At 45.5% G+C, this 18165-nt stretch overlaps 1 protein-coding gene across 1 annotated transcript in view; it reads right to left on the reverse strand.

Moving 5' to 3' along the window:
- LOC127046410 (uncharacterized) overlaps positions 1-16107 on the reverse strand; it is a 412139-nt gene extending 396032 nt beyond the window's left edge. Inside the window, exon 1 of the mRNA XM_050943409.1 lies at positions 16033-16107. The gene's annotated coding sequence lies outside the window, so the exon portion shown is untranslated. The remainder of the gene's footprint in view (positions 1-16032) is intronic.
- Between the last annotated feature and the right edge of the window lie 2058 nt (positions 16108-18165).

Raw genomic sequence — 18165 nt, forward strand, 5'->3', positions numbered from 1 at the left:
GCGAGGAAATATGCCTTCTATCTCTTGCACGGTCAAAAGCAATTCTATAACAGGGATAGCTGGATTTTGATCTTTCTTACACTGGTCTACATAGGGAGAGCTCAGGTGAAGTTAGCAGAACTGTGGGAGTGTAAAACAAGTATGTCATAAGTGAGATTGGAAGTGTGTGTGTGTGTGTGTGTGTGTGTGTGTGTGTGTGTGTGAGAGAGAGAGAGAGAGACACCTTTTTTTACACTATAGAAAGGTTACTTACCTCCCCACTGCTTGTGTGTGTTGATGAATTTCAAGTAGAAAGAATTATGACAGGGTGAAGCATAAACAAAATCAAATAATATTGACAAGAAGTAGTTGGTGACAACAGTAGTTAATGCCTAAGAGGCAGAGAGAGGATTTAGTGGTTATGGCACAGTACGCCCAGGGAGATAAGGCAGAGGAAGTCAGCAAAGAAGCAATGGGAACACAGTCAGCAACAGACAGAGAGAATGAAAGGAACAGATGACTGATTAGAAGAATAAAAGCCACTTACGGGTATATGCTCCCATCACTGCATGGATGCAGCTCCTATTAGAATGAATGGGGATGACAATAGGAGTGTGTTCTGACAGAAGAATTGGATTGTTTTAGAGTACAGAAGCAGGAAAAATGTTTGCTGTGATCTCTTCTGGTCGCTACATGCCCCCCATCGCCATAATATCTGATGGTAGACTGTGAGGGCACTGCTAACATTCAAATTGCTGTGCATAATAGAAATTGCATAGCTGGTTCTGCAAAGATATACCAAGGGTGAAATCCTGGCCAAATTGACATCAGTGGCAAAACTCTCACTGATGTCAACGAGGCCAGGATTTCATCTCAGGAATTTAAGGTGGGGAAGAATTAAACACTCAGTGGGAAGGCATATGGTCTGGTGGGCTGAACAAGAAACTGGTGATTAGAACTCCTGGGTTTTACTTCTGCCACTTCCTGTAGCATTTGGTTCTGTAAATGAGTTAAGCCCAGATCCTCACTGGTAATTAGGCTCCGAACTTCCACTGGTTTCAAGTCAATGGAAGTTAGGAGCTTAAATATCTTTGTGGGTCTAGGCCTCAGTTTCCCCCCACCTCAGTAAAACTGTGATAATAATACCAAGCTATACATATTTCCCCACGGAAAACAATGCCATTTTTCAGACAGCAAAATGGCAAGTTTCATGGGGCTTTGTTAAATGTCTTTAGCACATATTTTAGAGACCATTACCAATCAACCACTAAGGTGCTTGATGTTTTTCCACACCTTTCCATTTGCTTTTTAGCTCCTTGGAGCTTTACCTGGAAGAAGAATGCCAAGAACGGGAGTGAATGTGTTCAAAACTGCACAAAACACTAATCAAATAAAGATAAGCCTATGTTCCCTGGTTTTGCCCAGCTGAGTGCAGCCTGTTGCGACTTGCTATATAAATTCAACATGAACCTATGATGAGCATTTAGCAGTAACGTGAAATGGGTCCTTTAGCCCTTGTCGTGTGGACTGGCACACAAAGCCAACAATTTTTTTCTCAAGTCTAGGATATGTTCCAGGGCCACCCAGAGGATTCAGGGGGCCTGGGGTCTTCAGCGGCAGGGGGCCCCCTCTTCAGCGGTAATTCGATGGTGGGAGGTCCTTCCGCTCCGGGACCTGCCACCGAAAAGCCCCGAAGACCCGCGGCAGGGGCCCCCCACCTCTGAATTACCACCGAAGACCCGGAGCGGAAGAACTGAAAGACTCTGCTTCAGGGGCCCCGAAAAACTCTCGTGGGGGCCCCTGTGAAGCCCGGGCCCTGGGGCAAATTGCCCCACTTGCCCCCCCTCTGGGCGGCCCTGATATGTTCTTCACAAAGGGCTCAGTCCTGAAAGGTGCTGATTCTTAATGAATTATTTTAAATAATAGTTATGGACCAGGACCCCATCGTGCTAGGTGCTGTACAAACATGGAGCAAAAAGAGTCCACAGAGTATTTACAATCTAAATATAAGACAAGAGAAGCTCCATGGGATTACTCACATGGTTCAAGTAGAGCACATACTTAATTATTTTGCTGGACTAGGGACGCAGCGCTCAGTACCTGGAAGGATAAAGCTCCAAGCAGCTGAAAAGTGAATGATAGAGTTCTTCACGTTCATTCCAACTGACAGTTTTCTTGCAAGCAGATTCTAGGGAGTGACTTTCACATGAAGCAAAATGATTTTCACAGCAGAGCAAAAAACCATCTGGAAACTGTGGATTTTGCACAGCAAAGTCTAGGAAAGGGGGATGCGAAGATGGCCTTAGTCTGCCTTTGTTCTCTCCTAAGCATGGACTAGCTATGCACCTCTGTTTCCCCATGTAACTTGTGTCAGGTGTCAGTGGCCTCAGAGATCTAATATGGCAGCTGAGGATCAGCAGGGCATATCTACATAGATCAAGGTATGTATTTACAGATACATCCTTTTTCTCCTAACTACAAGCTGTGCTGGCCATAGGAAAGGATGATTGTGTAGGAGCCACTATTATGGCTTTATGTCTCTGGAGAATTCCTCTATTCCGGAGCAGGTTTCTGAGTGGTAGCCATGTTAGTCTGTATCAGCAAAAACAACAAGGAGTCCTTGGGGCATCTTAGAGACTAACACCTTTATTTGGGCATAAGACTGACTCACACTTGATAAACCCCCATCCTTTCATGTATTTATACCTGCTCCTGTATTTTTCACTTCATGCATCCAATGATGTGGGATCTAGCCCATGGAAGCTTATGCCCAAACACATTTTTTAGTCTGTAAGGTGCCACAAGGACTCCTCGTTGTCTATACCAGAGCGATCCTCTTATGGTCACCTACATTGACTTTAGGGTTGCTTTGTGCCAGTAATGCAGCATAAAGTAACCACAGAGCAAATCAGTGTCTGTGCCCATATGGTTCTTAAAGTGAATGGTCAATTTAATGATTTGCATTAAATCTATTACAACTATGAAAATAACAACCCTATTAATACCTATCCCAGAGGAGTGTTGAGTTTACTTTAAAGTAATGCCTTTGAGACCCTCAGACAGAAGTGCAAACTATTAGTCAGCTTTCATACCCTTACAAATTAATGAATGTTCATCTCCATATACCATTCAAAATTTGAATGCCCTGGAGTCTTAGGAAAAGATAAAGACAATATTGTCTTGGCCACAGATCTGTGATATATAAGTAAAAGGCAAACCACCCAGAGTTGCTGTCATAACATTTTTCCCAGATTTGGACCTTAGCGTCCAAAATATGGGTGTTAGCATGAAAACCTCCAAGCTTAGTTACCAGCTTGGACCTGGTAAAGCTGCCACCACCCAAAAAATTAGAGTGCTTTGGGGCACTCTGGTCTCCCCAAAAACCTTCCCTGGGGACCCCAAAGACCCAAATTCCTTGAGTCTTACAACAAAGGGGAATAAACCATTTCCCCCCCCTTCTCCCTTCCAGGTGTTCCCTCCCTGGGTTCCTGGAGAGATACACAGAAGCAAGCTCCGTGAATCTAAACAGAGGGACTCCACCCTCCCCGTTTCCAGTCCTGGAAACACCAGTACTTCCCTCTTCACCCAGCGGGTATGCAAAGTCAGGCTTAGTAAATCTAACACAAAGAGATTTTCCCCCTGACTTCTTCCTCCCACCAATTCCCTGGTGAGTTGCAGACTTAATTCCCTGGAATTCCCACTAAAGAAAAACTCCAACAGGTCTAAAAAAGAAAGCTTTATAAGAAGAAAGAAAAATACATAAAAATGGTCTCTCTGTATTAAGGTGACAAATACAGGGTCAATTGCTTAAAAGAAATATGAATAAACAGCCTGATCCACAAAGAATACAATTTAACACATTCCAGCAACTATACACATGTAAATACAAAAGAAAACAATATAAACCTATGGTCTTCCTATCTTTGTACTTACAACTTGGAAACAGAAGCTTAGAAAGCTGGAGATAGAAAAATCACTCTCATAGCAGAGAGGGTCAGACACAAGACAAAGAACAAAGAACTCACACACAAACTTCCCTCCACCCAGATTTGAAAAAGTCTTGTTTCCTGATTGGTCCTCTGGTCAGGTGTTTCAGGTTACTGTTGTTACCCCTTTACAGGTAAAAGAACATTAACCCTTAGCTATCTGTTTATGACAGTTGCCAACTTTCTAATTTCAGAAAACTAAACACCCTTGCCCCACCCCCTGCCCTGCTCATTCTCCAAGGCCAACCCCCCTCTCACTCTATCCCTCAGTCTCTCGTCTCCCCCACTCTTGCTCATTCGCTCATTTTCACTGGGCTGGGGTAGGGGGCTGGGGTGCGGGAGGGGATGAGGGCTCCAGCTGAGGTTGCAGACTCTGGTATGGGGCCAGGGATGGGGGGGTTGGAGTGCAGGAGGGGGCTCTGGGTTGGGGCCGAGGAGTTCGGAGTATGGGAAGAGACTCATGGCTGGGGCAAGATATTGAGTGCGGGAGGGCGTAAGGGGTCCAGCTGAGGTTGCAGGCACTGGGATAGGACCAGGGATGAGGGATTTGAGGTGAAGGAGGGGACTCCAGGTTGTGTCCAAGGGGTTTGGAATGTGGCAGAGGACTCAGGGCTGGGGCTAGGGCAGGGGTTAGATTGCAGGACGGGATGAGGGCTCTGGCTGGGGGTGCAGGTTCTGGGGTGGGGCTAGAGATGAGGGGTTGGGACACAAGAGGGGACCTGGGCTGAGGCGTGGGACCACGGGGTTCAGCGTGTGGGAGGAGGCTCCTGATTGGGTCAGGGGGTTGGCAGAAGGGGGAGGGGGAGGAGGAGGGTGCCGGCTTGGGTGCAGGTTCTGGGGTAGGACTGGAAATGAGGGTTTTGGGGTGCAGGAGAGGGCTCCAGGCTGGGGCTGAGGGGTTTGGAGTGCAGGAGGGGGTGTGGGCCCCAAGAGGGAGTTTGGGTTCCGAGCTGGGGCAGAGGATTGGGGTAGGGGAGGGGGTTCAGGGTGCAGGCTCCGAGCGGTGTGGACCTCAGGCGCTCCCCGGAAGAAGCAACATGTCTCTCCGGCTCCCAGGCAGTAGGGTGGCCAGGGAGCTCTATGCACTGCTCCACCCATAGACACCGACCCCGCAGCTCCCATTAGCCACAGTTCCTGGTGAATGGGAGCTGCAGGGGCTGCATGCAGAGCTCCCCAGCTGTCCCTCTGACTAGGAACAGGAGGGACATGCCAGCCAATTCCTGGAAGCCACGTGGAGCCAGGCACAGCGCCTGCCTGCCCTGTGGGCCCTGCAGGCAACTGTACTTTTAGCGACCCAGTCACCATTGTCCCTTTCTGACTGGGTGTTCCAGCTGAAAACTGAATGCCTGGCAATTCTACACCCACCATTACTTATCGTATGGCAATGTACATCCTCTCCTACAGCAAGTAAATTTTCTACAGGAAAAAAACTGACAGAGGATAATAGCCACAACCCTCATCTGAAAGATAACTTCTACATCTCGAAGCATATTTTTGAGGGGCTGGAGTAGAGCTGGCCTAGGATAACTGTTGCTGGAGACACTGCAAGGTGTTAACATCGCCAAAATGCATTTTGGACTAAAAACTAAACAGAAATTCTTAAACTGTAAAGCAGAGCGTGAAAAAAGCAATTGCAAAATAGATACCCCTGCAAGAAGAACAGCAGAGTTACCCTCCTGCGACTAGGAATTCTTGCAATCAGTGGAGACCGGAGAATGTGAATTGCTATCTTCTCACAGCCTGTGAACTATGCTTTGTGTACTGGAGGAATATAGCAAGTATTTCGGATTAAGAAAAAACTTGGAAAACCAATTAAATTTACTAAAAAGAAAATGCTGTATTAATTCTCCATCACTGGCAATTTTAAAATTGAGAATGGTTGTTTTTCTAAAAGATCTGCTGTAATTCTAATAGGAATTAATTCATGGAAGTTCTAAGGCGTATGCTATACAGGAGGTCAGACTAGAAGATCACAGTGGTTCTTTCTGGCCTTATCATGTGCGACTCTATGATGTTATGTAGCTGCAAAACCTTTGCTTTCTGAATGCTTCACCTTCTAATCTTTAAGGACTCTGCCCCTCTGCAGAGATGCTCCACCAATTTATGTTGGATTCAGTTTCAGTGCAAACTGTCAGAGAAGAGACACACCCTTTTGTTCTTTCTCGTCTAGTGTTCTCTTAAATATAGGTCATTTTGACAAAGTGTGGTTGCTATTTGTGTAAGGAAAAACCTAACAGTCTGCATTTTTAAAAAGGGAACATAATGGCATAAGAAGTGCAATATGTTATGTAGCATCATAACAGAAATGGATTGTGGGGGAGGATTCTCAGCATATTTGGCACCCAAAATATGTCTGTTACTGTGGCAGCAATGTGGAGATGGACTACCTGGTCCTCCACTTTTCTTTGCACAAACGTGGAGCGAGTTTCTCTCTCTCCCTTTTCATCGCTCAAACTTTTCTTTAGTTGACTTATTAGTCCAAACTGATGGCCCTGAAGATCAGAGCCCTGTGTTTTTCAGAATTACTTGGGGCAGCTGATGACAACATACTCATGGTCTGCCTTTTGATGAGTCAAGGTACAACCAATGTAATTACATCAGCATCTGAACATCACTCAGTGAAGTCCTGGATCAAACAGCAATGAAAACAGTTACTCTGCAAAAAGTGACTCTCTCCAGAGCCATTTGAAGAGAACCCTAGGCCAAGGTATGTTCTGTTCTAAAAGCTGGCATTATGAGAGACAATATGATTGACATCGTTGCCCTACAAGAAACCCATTTCAAAGATGATGATGTCCAAGAATCATTCTGTTGTATTGCCAGTTATAATCTTGTCGCTTTCCTCCATAACTTGAAACATGGCCTTGCCACATACTTCAAGCAGTGCATCAAGGATTATGACAAGATAGGCACCAGAACATTCACCATTGCAATAAGAATTAGCAAAATCAAGGTGGCCAACATGTATAAACCAATGAATATAGGCGAGCCATCTCTTTCATCACCCACAGTCTTTTGGCAGTCTGTATATGTCAGTATGTACAATAGTCACTGCATGATGTGAGAGTATAATAGTAACAATACTGCAGGCAAGGCATTTGCAGAGTAAATGAAGACACATACTTTCGTTTTAGTGTGAAAGACAGAGGCACTTTTTATTCTGCCCATGGGAACAGATGCTACAATCCAGATCTCTGTTTCCTTACTAAAGACTACTCCAGAGTCACTCATCACAGCTCCAGAACTATTCTTGGCAGCATTCCACACAGTCAGTATCAACCAGGGATAATCCACAGGGGGACTGAACTCTCAACAGTCATATCATCGCAATTAAGAGGCTAGGGCAGAACAGCATGTGGATTTCTGTAGTCAGCAGATGAGACACGATCCTACTTCAAATTATCTTAGTGTGACATTAGAAAGAAGCCTCACATACCACCACCATCACCTGAAAAATATCCATGAAAAAATAAAGATGCTTGGGAATCTCATTCAGACACTGGCAGGATTGACCTGGGGAGCTGATGCAAAAACTCTATAAACAAGAACTACTGAAGAGGTCTGTCCTACTGCAGAATACTGCTCAATCCTCTGGACACACAGCTGCCATGCATCACTTGTCGAGTCTCAATTTAATAATGTCATGTGGATTATTACAAGCACAGTAAAATCAATGCCACAACCATGGCTTCCTGTACTGGTGCATATGCACCCACCCCAACTTTTCTGTGACATATGAATTCTTCAGGAGCACCATTGTATTTGAGGGAACAAGGCTCTTCTAGTACCTGACAACCTAAATAATACAATGAGACTCCAATTCAAATCCAGAAAGCCTTTTTGGCTCGTGGTGCAAGAGTTTGAAGACTAGAGGGTTAGCCTCAAAGATCAATAGTGAGCAAGATGGAAGGACTCCGGCATCCTGAATAAGCACCTCATCAGGGACTCAACCAGCGAACCCAGTGGCTTTTCACTCACACAGAAAACATGGTCCACTCTGACTCTCATCCACACATCACATGGCAGATGTGCCTTCCTTCTTCATAAATGGGGTCTGATACATCATCTTATCTGTGACTGCAGAAGCGAGCTTCAAACTATGGCACATCCATACACTTCATCAACCAAAGTTCCAAATGACCATATCCTGGTGGTATCTCTGTCGCCCGCTCCTCAGCATCTGAAGCAATCAATTGGCTCACCAACCTAGCCTTGGACATATAACATTGCTGTTTTTACGCCATGCGAAAGAAGACAACTCAGGGTTTGTCTAGACAGCGAGATAGCTGCATGCTGGGGAGTAACTCTACAGTGCATTAGCTTGCCTCACACTCACTCCGAGCTGGACCCTGCTACCATGCACTAAAACTTTCCCAGTGTACTTTGAGCTCCAGTTTCAAACTGGAGTAGATCAAAACACAAGGGGGAATTTTTAATGTGCAGCAGCAGGCCCACAAGGCAGTGAGTGTGCCCTGTAGATTTGCACGCCAGCTTGTGTCCATCTAGACAAGCCCTTGGGTTGTGAGCTCTTTAAAGTGGGGACTGTCATTTTGTTCTGTTGTACTGCACCTAGGACACTGGTCTACGAGTCCAACTGGAGCTCCTATGGCTCTACAGTAATGTCAATAATTAATAGTGATAATCTTGATAGAAGCACAGGATTGATAGCAGCTGCCCCAGAAATGTGCCTTAATTCATAGTTTCGGGATCCCAGTCTAGCAGGGAGATTGTAGGTCATTCTCTATCAGACTTTGAACTGTTGGTGAGAAACTGGCAATGCCCATTGTGGGGGTGATCTTGTGATTGGACACCTGTCTATTGAAAAGTGGCCTGAGACTCAGCAACTCTTCACAGAGAGCATATTGTCTGGACAAACGGTGCCAATGTCATGAATGCTATGAGTTGGTGAGATATAAAGACTCAGGGAAGAATTCTCTCTGCACTGAGACACTCCTTAAGAGGCTGCAGTAAAACAGAATCAAACCTTTCCTGAGGTCTCTTGGTACTGCAAAGTAGCTACACAAAAGGAGGACTGATACCTAGGCTCGCATTTTTGGGCCACACAATTCTAGGTCAGTGGGTTTGGGCTTGGGGGGGTTCTAAGATAAAAAGCTCAGGAGCTGAGGGAGGAGCAGAGAAGCCATGAGACACAGGCCCATAAATGCCTCTTCTTTTTGAAGGGATGGTAGTGCTGCAAGAAGGAGTTGCTTGTGTGTGGTTTGTGACTGCGTCTGTTCATTTGTGACCAAGTAGATTGCACTAAGAAAATTCCCTGTCCCTGCATCACCTGCTTCTCTACTGACATGAGAACTATAGAGACATATAGCCCATGGTTCCTCCCCAGGGGAACGGTGTTGTGAGGCTGGCAAACCCAGAGGAGTGGAGAGAGGCTGAGTGAGAAGAGCAAACTGAATGGGATGACCAAGAATGGCAGACAGAAGGTCTAGATAGCAAATTAGGGCTTTAAAGAGACGCTTTCATGTCTCCTTACTTATCTGGGACCAGCCCATGACTCTTGCTTCACAACTGTGCGGAGGAGCAAGGGGTCATAAGGAGCAACCTGTGCTTGGTGCCTGCCTTATGCATAGCAGCACCTAAGAGAGATAAGCTGCTCCCTCTACCAGGGTTGGTGGGCAGGGTTGAGGAATGGGCAGGGGCTTGGCGCCTCCATTCCAATGTGCTGGCCTGGGCAGAGAGGGCGTTAGTGTTACCAGGTGAAGGGCTGGCACAGCTTCCTTCCTGTCTTGGAGAACAGCTGCCTGCTCTGCTCTTGAGACATCACAGCTATGTGTGCCCTTACTAGTGGCAGCTAGAAAGATTAAACTCTAACGCATGGTAACGGGGATTGGAAAAGAAAAGAAACAGCAGCAGGTTGTTATCACAAGTGGTAGTTTATCATTAAAAATTGACAAGGAAACAGTTAGTAGGGACCATGTATGCACATGGGAGGAGGGATAGTGCCAGCAGAAGCATTAGGTTTTAAATTTTCATGTGCAATTTTTATATCCAGGACCTTCTGGGTATTAATGAATTTTTTTCCCTCCATGCCAAAAGAGCAGGACCACAGCTGTCAACCGTTGGCCATGTGCTAGGCACTGTTTTATAGGTGGGAGTGTCATTAACTCATGTCGAGGGTGTTCTGGCTCCTGCATTTAATAACGTTCACTCTGTATATTGTAGCAATAAAGCTGGCAACTACTGAAGAATAAGGGATCAGTCTGAATAAGGTGGCTAGATGCCATATGCATAGGGGAATTCCTTATAAGTAAGCATCATAATTTTGTTAGACATAGTTTTCTGTTGCCCCTCTGTTAAATCTCACCTTCAGGAAGAATAAAAAAAACCCACCCTTTCATTTACTGTTAAAAAAATCCTCCAGGGTGAGTCAAGTATCAGAGGGGTAGCCATGTTAGACTGGATCTGTAAAAAGAGAGAGAGTCCTGTGGCAGCTTATAGACTAACAGACGTATTGGAGCATGAGCTTCTGACAAAGTGGGTATTTGCCCACGAAAGCCCATGTTCCAATACTCTGTTAGTCTATAAGGTGTCACGGGACTCTTTGTCGCTTTCTTCAGGGTTAGGTTTGCCAAGCTGAGAATATTTAAAAACTGGACACTCCAGTAGGAGTAGTGGAACCTCCCCTGCCCTACCTCTTCCCCCTGAGGCCCCACCCCCTGTCCACTCCTCTTCCTCCTTCACCACTGTTGCTCACTGCTTTTTCCTTCTCATCCCCCACCCAGGTCAGGAGGGACTCGCCTGCAGAGTTAGGGCTGGGAGCTGCAGCTACCTAATGCAGGTAGGAGGCGGCCCCAGCTGAGTCCTTGCCTTCTCCGTCCACAGTAACTGGACATTGTGTATCTGGTGAGTAGATTTGACTGGACACTGTCAGGTCCCCTTTTCGACTGGACTTTCTGGTTGAAAACCAGGCACCTGGCCACCCTGTTCAGGGTTTTCCAAATACTTTCTCAAGGAGGGAAGGCCCAATGGATGAAGGGATATAAAATTATGCAGGTTCACTTCAAGCTCCAAACTAACTCTTGCCTTGTTGACACCAAGGAAGCTTACCCTGCTTTGCTTGGTTTCTAGCCCCACCTATAAATCTAGCACACCCAGAACCCAGCTCAGGGTCACAGAAAGGTAGAATTGGTTAGGATTTCCCATCTGAAAAGGACTGTTTGCTTTTAAATGAAAAATGCCTCCTCTTTCTAGCCAATGTTTTTCCAAAAAATGTCATTGTCAAAGTTTTACCTTTTACACACAGAAAAATGTAGTGCTTTCTTGGGCAGATATCTAAACACAAGATACAATGGGGTGAAGGAAAGAAAACGGCAATATTTCAAGATTATTATTACAGTATTGTCTCGATTGGGCCCTAGGTGTTGTACATACAGAATAAGTATATAATAATACACACACACACACCATTAAAAGAATGTGAAGATTGCAAAGTCAAGCCCTCAAAAGTTAGGAAATGTCAGATATCATGCAATCTTAATGCTTACTCACAAGCGAGAGGGTGAATTATCATCACCGGGGGAGGCTCTAGGCATTTTGCGGCCCCAAGCACAGCAGGCAGGCAGGCAGCCTTTGGTGGCTTGCCTGCGGAGGGTCCGCTGGTCCTGCGGCTTCGGCTTCGGCTTGCAGCGGTTTCAGCTTCGGCTTGCCTGCAGGAGGTCCGCCAAAGCCGCGGGACCAGTGGACCCTCTGTTGGCATGCCGCCAAACTCAGCCTGCCTGCCGCCCTTGCGGCGACCGGCAGAGCGCCCCCGGTGGCTTGCCACCCCAAGCATGCACTTGGCATGCTGGGGCCTGGAGACGCCCCTGATCATCACATACTTGTTTTTTCCATAGGACATAATTTCTCTGTGAGTTTTTAAAAAGGTTGGGCATTGTTATGTGCCCCTTTCGACTACCTTGTTTGTCCCATTGCATTAACGGAATGCAAAATGCTAGAAAGTGGTCTATAGATTTTTTTCAGCAAGTTCATTTAAAAGCTACGCTGAAGCTCTTAAAAATGGATGACTGACTAGTACGAGCCTGGTACTGTTAGTCTTTAACAAACTAGAACTGAACCCGGCTTGCGTTAACAAATCACTCTTGTAAACAATTTGGTATAACTCAGCCATACATATGTGCTGCAGTAATTCACAAGCCTCAGCTAGTTATGCAACAAGAATACTTTGCTGGTAATTCCCATAATAGTGCTTTTATCTTTAAATAAGTATAGCATGAATTCAACATAAAAACAGACATCAAGGATGCTGCTAGAATCATCTGCTAATTTGGCTTGGATTCTAATCAACAGCATGTTTACTCAAGTGAAACCTGGCGATAAATATACTAAATCAGAGGCACATTGTGATTCAGAGCAAAATCCTCAGTGTTAAATTAGTTTTTTTTCTCTCCAATTGAAACTGTCATTATTTTAACAGAAACACCACAAAACAGTTTCTCCAAGGAACCTCATCTGTCAAATTGTACGTCTCTCAAATCTTTCCCAGAAGTCTGAATTTCAGTACATTCACTGTAAAAAGAGACTGACTGGAAGAAGATTTTTATGAAAACTCTTTCCCTCACCCCCAATATCTTCAACCAAGCCTCTTCCTTACACCACAGGCCAGCTGTGATGTCAGCTATCCTGGTGTAGATCAGAGGCGACACCACTGAGATCAATTCATTGGGAAGCCAGAGGGGAAAATGACTCCCTGTGGACCAGTTTTCTTTATGAAGATCATACCACATATTTTGAAGATACAGGAGGCCATTATTTTTGGTTGCTTTTATTGCTGTGTCACATGGTGAGTAAAATGGACTTATACAGTTGGAGTTATTTCTGTAAAGACTAAAGGCCACCACCTCCCATAACAAACCCACATATGCAAAAAGACAAACACCAATCTTTAGAATTCCGCTATTGGAATTGAGCAAGTGAGTGAAATCAGAGCCAGTTCCCTCATTGCCATGGATGCCATTTCCTTCCTGGGAGTACGGTAGCACTGTGCCATTCCCTTTTCCCCACTCCATCCCCTCTGATTGGCCAGCTGTTTTGACATTTTTGCTACACTGATTGCTTGGCTGTTCAGGGCTGGTGGGGGGAAACATAAGAATGTCCACATTAGGCCAGACCAAGAGTCCATCTAGACAAGTATTCTGTTTCTCACAGTGGCCTGATATTTCAGAGGGAATGAACAGAACAGGACAACTGAGTGATCCATCCCCTTGTTGTCCAGTCCCAGCTCCTGGAAGTTTAGGGACACCTGGAGCATGGGGCTGCATCCTTGCCCATCTTGGCTAATAGCCATTGATGGACCTATCCTCCATGAGCTTAGCTAATTCTATTTTGAACCCAGATATATGTCTGGCCTTCACAACATCTCCTGGCACTGAGTTCCACAGGTTGACTGTGAATTGGGTGAAGAAGTACATCCTTATGTTTGTTTTAAACCTGCTGCCTATTTTATTTGACTGGATGACTGGTTCTTGTCATGTGTGAAGGGTTAAATAACCCTTCTTTATTTACTTTCTACACACCATTCATGATTTGATAGATCTCTCTCATATCACCCCCTTAGTAGGGCGGGGGGGAAACTCTGCAGATAAACTTTTGAACTCTGGTGTGGCACTGACCAGAAACAGAGACTTTTAGGTTGTTGGACTTTGGAGTGATTGAACTGAAGACCCTAAAGGGGGAAGGACATTGCCAAATGTACTTGGAGTTGGGTTTTTTGCTTAGGGTTTGTGTTATAATTCTGTTTGTGGCGTTTCTCCAACGTGATGCCGCATTGTTTCCCTCCTTTATTAAAAGGATTTTGCTACACTCAGACTCCGTGCTTGCTAGAGGGGAAGTATTGCCTCCTAGAGGCGCCCGGGGGGGGTGGTATGTAATTGTCCCAGGTCACTGGGTGGGGGCTCGAGCTGGTTTTGCATTGTGTTATTGAAACGGAACCCCTGGATACTGAACCCGGCCCTTGTTGCTGCCAACTCAGAGGGGCAGAAGGGTTACATATAGTAGCATTATTATATTTTTCTGGCTTATCTATCCTTTTCCTAATGGCTCCTAACACAGTTAGATTTTTTGACTGCTGCTGCACATTGAGCAGATGTTTTCAGAGAACTATCCACCATTTCTTTCTTGAGTTATAATAGCTAATTTAGAGCCTATCACTTAATAGGTATAGTTGAGATTATGTTTGTAGGATTGGCTTGGCATGAGTAATTAGATAGGGTGAGGCCTCATTTTTTGGGAGACAGGATTTGGGAGGTAAACGCAGGGGAGCTGGAACTAGGGGTGCTGTCATACCCCAGGCTTGAAGTAGTAATAACAAACACCAAATACATGGTTTACATCACCAGTACCCCCACTATAAAAATTGTTCCAGATGATTGTACTGTAGTTGTACACTCAAAGGAGGATCTACAAACAGCTCTAAATTGCTCATCTGAAGCTTACAAAAGCCTAATGCTAACTCTGAACATCGGCAAAACAAACGTTCTTCACCAGCCCGTCCCCAGTCAACCATCAGCAAGGAAGATCAATGTCGACAAAGAACTACTGGAAAATCTAGAATACTTTGCCTATCTTGGCAGTCATTTCTCACAGAGGGCAGTTATAGACATCGAAATTCAGCACAGAATTGTTGTGCCAGCCTGGCCTTTGAACACTCGGTGAGACAGTTTGCAAACAATCACGACATCAGAACACACATTAGACTTTTAGTTTATAAAATGATGGTAATCTCAACTCTCCTCTATGGCTGTGAGACTTGGGTGACCTATAGAAACACCTGAAATACCTGGAGCACCAGCATCAGCACTTTCTCCAGAAGATCCTCAACATAAAGTGGGAGGATCATCGCACTAATGTGAGTGTCCTTACAGAGGCCAACATCTTCAGTGCTGAGCAGGAGTGAAAGTAACTTAAAGGACTTGCCGGTCCTCCAGAGGCCTGTGGAGGGGGAGGGGCTCAACCAGAAGAGGCAAGGCCTATATCGAATGAGGTGGGGCCTTTAAATCCCAGGGCTTTTAAATCAGGATTTAAAGGGCTCGGGGATTCAGCTGAAGCTAGGGCTTGGGCCCTTTAAATCACCCCCAGAGCTACCAGCTGCAGAGGCAGCTGGGAGCCCTAGGGTTTGGGCAGTGGTGAAAGTAATTTACATTTCTTACCCATATGGTCCAATCGCAAGCAACCCACCTCTTCTACGTACTTCATGGATCCCTCCCATTGCATGACATAGATAGAGAAAATAAAGCTACTATTACTACTACCAGTACTGCCTATAATAAAACTTTACTATTGGAATAAGCCTGAAAAAGTGAAAACTCACTGTCACTTTTTTCTCTGTGTCTTCCCTCCTCCTCCAGCCAGGCTATCGACACTAGGCTCCATGCTTTCTCCCTGTCTGGCACTCAGCAGCTGCAGGGGCTACCCTTTAGCTTGCAGCAGGGAGCAGGGAGACTGACTGACTGACTGAGGGAGGGAGAAGCCTGCCTCCTGCATAAGAACAGTTTAAACTCAGCTGTTCCCTGCGAAGTTCAGTAACATTTCAAAGAGGATCTGCAAGCAGTTTGGACATCACAACCATGATCCTCTGCTGGGGAGGGAATGGGATAGATTTGAACTTGGAAATGGTTCCTGATTTTGATTGTGTTTTTTGTGTTTAGGAGATCCCTTCATCCCGGGGGCAGAAAAGAACTGCCCCTGCCACGGTCACAAACCCCTTCCCCACAACAACAACAACTGGGAGTGAAATTAACAAGGATGCCAGAAATGGCTTCTAACCCTGGGAGCTGAACTGCGCAGGGAACAGCTGAGTTTAAACTTCTTATGCAGGCAGCAGCAGCAGGCATCTCAGCCAGTGTCCCTACTGCAAAGAATCCCTGCTGGGGTGGGGGAGGAATGCAGAGCCTTGTCTGCAGCCTAGCTGGAGGAGGGGGAGAGAGGAGACGAGAAACCAATGTGAGAGTGACACATGCAACAAACCTAAATGCCAGCTCTGCCCACATATCTACACCAGCGACACCATCACAGAACCTAACCAGATCTGCCACACCATCACCGGTTCATTCACCTGCACGTCCACCAATGTAATATACGCCATCATATGCCAGCAATGCCCCTCTGCTATATACATCGGCCAAACTGGACAGTCTCTACAGAAAAGGATAAATGGACACAAATCAGATATTAGGAATGGCAATATACAAAAACCTGTAGGAGAACATTTCAACGTCCCTGGCCACACAATAGCAGATCTTAAGGTGGCCATCCTGCAGCAAAAAAACTTCAGGACCAGACTTCAAAGAGAAACTGCTGAGCTTCAGTTCATCTGCAAATTTGACACCATCAGCTCAGGATTAAACAAAGACTGTGAATGGCTTGCCAACTACAAAACAGTTTCTCCTCCCTTGGTTTTCACACCTCAACTGCTAGGAGAGGGCCTCATCCTTTCTGATTGAACTAACCTCGTTATCTCCAGCCTGCTTCTTGCTTGCATATATATACCTGCCCCTGGAAATTTCCGCTATATGCATCCGACGATGTGGGTATTCACCCACGAAAGCTCATGCTCCAAAACTTCTGTTAATCTATAAGGTGCCACAGGACTCTTTGCTGCTATGGCAGTGAATTTTCCCCTTCCACCTGCTTTTAGTAGCTCTGGATTTAAGCTGTGCAGCCAAATGCTTGTATTTGTTGTGCATATTAGTATTGGAGAGAGATCACCTCATCTTCGGGGGCAGACAAGGACTGCCCCTGCCATGGTTAAACACACCCTCCTTACTCCCCCCAGCTACTGTGATTGAAATTAACAAGGATGCCAGAAACCACTTCTAACCCGGAGGGCTGAACCACTCAGGGAACAGCTGAGTTTAAACTATTCTTATGCAGAGAGCAGTCTTCTCCCCTTAACCAGTCTCCTTTTCTTACCAGTCCTCCATACCTGCCCTTACCGGCTTACTTTCACCTCTGGTGTTGAGGCCCTGATTATCAGCACCAGCTGAGGTGGAGTGGGTACTGAGGTGGAGGTAGAGTGGCCCAACTCACCAAAGAAGAAAGAAAATGGGGAGGCCAAAAGAAATGCTTTAAAGACACTCTCAAGATAAACAGCAAGAGATGTGCCATCAACACCACACACTGGGAAAGAGCAGCCCAGGATAACTGGTGAAGACGTGTCATAAAGGGGAACGTTCACTTTAGAGGAAAATTGCCTTGCCCTGGTCACAGAAAACCACTGGAAAAGAAAGGAAAGACAACAGTCACACAGGAATTGCGGCCCAACCCTGTCTTCCAACACCACCTGCAATGTCTTCCAATGAACTTGTGGCTCAAGGATCGGACTCCTTAGTCATCAAAGGACCGCTGGAAAATAAAACCTGTGAAAGAGATCATCCTCGATCTCAGGGGATCACAGATGACAAGATCACTTACACTAGTTATTCTTTAGCAACTTATACTAAACACTAACAATAAAATAAGGCAATGTGAATTTCTTAGCATTTGAGGGTTTACAAAACTCTTGGGCAAGCTTTTGGGTCTACAGGACTCACTACTTGTTTGAAAGTCCTGTAAATCTATGTTTTATTCCAAAGGGGAAATTAATTTTTCTCTCTAAAGAGTATCATGTACTACATATAAGTCACTGAAAAACAGAAACAAGAGCTGATCAGAAAGGAAGGTGAGACTTGTGGTTATGGCCCAAGACAACTAGGTTCACTTCCTGTTCTACTACAAGGCCAGATATAGATAATTTATTTACAAAGCATCCAGTGTACTGAACTGTTGAAAATCTAGCCACATATTTTAGTGCCTAAAAGGGAGCTGAGCTCTTCTGGAAATCTAGTCTTTAGTTTCTGTGTGCCTCAGCTCCTTATGGAGAATAATAACTCTTCCTTTCTCCTACCAATTATCTGTGTTCAGATTGTCAGGACAGTGAGCATCTTGCCTAGATGCTTCCACCATACAAATAATAAAGAACATAAGAACGGCCATACTGGGTCAGACCAAAGGTCCATCTAGCCCAGTATCCTGTCTTCCGACAGTGTCAATGCCAGGTGGCTCAGAGGAAATGAACAGAACAGGTAATCATCAAGTGATCCATCCCCTGTCACCCATTCCCAGCTTCTGGCTCACAGAGGCTAAGGACACCATCCCTGCCCATCCTGGCTAATAGCCATTGATGGACCTATCCTCCATTAATTTATCT

This window comes from Gopherus flavomarginatus, chromosome 3 (assembly GCF_025201925.1).
Source record: "Gopherus flavomarginatus isolate rGopFla2 chromosome 3, rGopFla2.mat.asm, whole genome shotgun sequence".
NCBI classification, from domain to species: Eukaryota; Metazoa; Chordata; order Testudines; family Testudinidae; genus Gopherus; species Gopherus flavomarginatus.